The following is a 2,658-nucleotide window of genomic DNA, read 5'->3' as shown; positions in this document are numbered from 1 at the left end:
AACAGTCCATAGTAACAAAACTAATTTATTTCCATTACAAGTAATTTGTCTTATTCCCCTTGATCATTTTAGATTCCAAATACTTTTCGTTTTTTATAGAAGGAACGCCCCTCTGCCCCTTAACCCCACCCCGAAAAATCCTTATTAGTTAAATAATCGCTCTCCCATGTATAATGCGCCTTCAACATTACTTTACAAACGACTCAATATTTGACATATTGTAATAAACATTTAGTGTAAGAATAGTCGAATACTTCTTATCAAATAATCATCAAGTAAATAATAATAAAAAACTGTCGTAACAATCGTCGCTCAAGTTCTGTGATCTAGTAAGAGGTTCTCACTGCATGTATTCAAAGTGATAACTCCTTAACCGTTAGTTCTGTGACCGACTTTGTTTCTGTCATGAGATGTACATGAGTCTACGTTGAGCTCGATAATCGTTAGATAATAAATTCGTAGAGTACGAAGCACTATAAAATATAACATTGATATCAAACGGTTTGAGAAAATAGGAAATATTGAAGTAAACAATCAAACAAATTACTGAGCAGAAAAAAAGAGTGGCTTTAAGCTTTCTGTATTGATTCGACGGTTCCTGCAGTGGCTATTGAAATGACAGCCACTTTAAGAAAAATTACTTTCATAAAAAACTACTTCCTTCCTGCAATATGTCAACTACAGACTACTTCATTTTCATGGTTTAATCAATGTGTTTCTCGTTCTTTACCAACGTACAATTGAGAGACAGCCCAAATGTTCTGCGTCGTTTCTCACAGACCCGGCATACATATCTGTCACCTCACCCATGTTATTTCAGGGAGCAAAAGCGCCGAGGAAGGCGTAGTAAGAACTCTAAGCCGTAACTGCGAATACAAATGGACTACATGTGTTGGTAACCAGGTTAGTGCTTTCATACAGAATTATATTCAATGACAAATAACTGCCACCCATATTGTTTGTAATTTCGCACGGAAGAAACAAATCTACATCAATGGTCGTTAAAGCAGCAGGAATTTGACCTTGAAGGCAACAAGCAGTAAACGGCAAATTACCTGAAGTGCTCTACATGCTTTTACATGCGGATGGTTTGCATATCAGCGCAAACACACGACATGGATAGAAATAAAGCCACCTGCATATTGAATATAACTGAAGAACAAGTATGGGGTCCCTCATTCACAGACCGTATTTCAACGTTATTTGTTTTGAGATGACTGAGATGTGCCTCGAACGAGAAGTACAAATACCAGTACCTGCCGAATGTCGACAGCATCTGAATCTTAGTGTATCAACACTGCATCTTATTATTCCAGGATAATTCTGTTTGGTTTAATCGGATCTCTCGACCGTCATGAGACTATGGAAGTGATGGGACCAGCAGGTTCATACCCGACGTCATGCGGGGTATCCTCGACAGTAAGAGGGCGCTGCAGTTTCAGGGAGCAGATAAAGTGATAGAGTGGGAAAATCCAGGTGCACTTGGTCACTGGAGTGGGAAGGAACTAATTTGTAGTATGTAAGAACTAGGAGATATGTAATATTCCAGTTCTGCTGGAAGAGAATCATTTTGAGCTTTCACTTTTGATGTGATGAGTGTGTTACATTAAAGTTTAAAATATGGGTAGGTCTCTGGCACTATTATATTCGTTGGGAGATAGTGATTATTAAAACTGAACCATTAAAAAATGGGTTTTGTGTTGGATTACGAAAAGTACGAGGCACGAGGGCTGTTGGTACTGGAGTTGACTCAAATAAACTGAACAACAGAGAATTACTTTATTTATACATTGCTGGGATAGTAACAAAAGCAAACGTCCATCAGTAGCACTACTAGCATTAGAGAAGACAAAATATACTTCGAGGCAGATTTACGTAAATGCGGCGAGGGACGCCCCGCCTTCGATTCCGAATGCACAAAGTGTGTGGTCTTGATTCCCAATCTCTATTTGCTCGGTCTCGTAAGGGTTTGAATGTAACGAATGGGTGGGAAGCAGCAAGAGGCAGCGGCTGTGTAGAACGAAAACACAATTCCTCAGCGGTATGGGCATTTCGAGATGACACGAATGTAAGGAATACTTGGTCGTCAGTGACCGTGTGGCCTAATGGATAAGGCGTCGGACTTCGGATCCGAAGATTGCAGGTTCGAATCCTGTCACGGTCGTGTTTTTCCAATTCTGCAAAAGAAACACACCGTTTTAGTGTAGCTATTGAGCAGTCACACAACTTACATAGCAGACGTCAGCCAGTGACATATTTAATCTTAACTGATAATATACCAGTTGCAATCAGAACATATATTTGGTTATTGTTTAAGTTTTAATGGAAGAGTGCATTACATACAAAGATAATGACTAACTTTGCTAAATGAGAGACTATATAATTTCACTCCTAAATAGTGTTATCTATTTTAACACGTTATCTAAAGATAGGAATATGTTTCAACATGAAACATTTAGAATGACATTGGTGAAATTTACAATGAATTGTTTTGATTCAACCTGTTCGTTCAAAATAATGTCTTGATGTTTTATCATATACAAGAAACTTTCTATTTCTTGTAAAATATTTAACACATGTCCTTTTTCATTGGTGTGTGGAACTTGTTGTTTTAACGGTGAGCCAATGAAGATAATATCATGGCAGTGAGATTCAGAT

At 38.1% G+C, this 2,658-nt stretch overlaps 1 non-coding gene across 1 annotated transcript; it reads left to right on the top strand.

Moving 5' to 3' along the window:
- The first annotated feature begins 2,091 nt into the window (after positions 1–2,091).
- Trnar-ucg lies at positions 2,092–2,164 on the top strand. Its single transcript has one exon. It is a non-coding gene; the product is annotated as a tRNA-Arg (tRNA).
- Positions 2,165–2,658: the final 494 nt, after the last annotated feature.

The sequence above is a fragment of the Schistocerca piceifrons genome, unplaced genomic scaffold, assembly GCF_021461385.2.
Source record: "Schistocerca piceifrons isolate TAMUIC-IGC-003096 unplaced genomic scaffold, iqSchPice1.1 HiC_scaffold_2340, whole genome shotgun sequence".
Taxonomy (NCBI): Eukaryota; Metazoa; Arthropoda; class Insecta; order Orthoptera; family Acrididae; genus Schistocerca; species Schistocerca piceifrons.
This window is presented reverse-complemented; position numbering and strand designations above follow the sequence as displayed.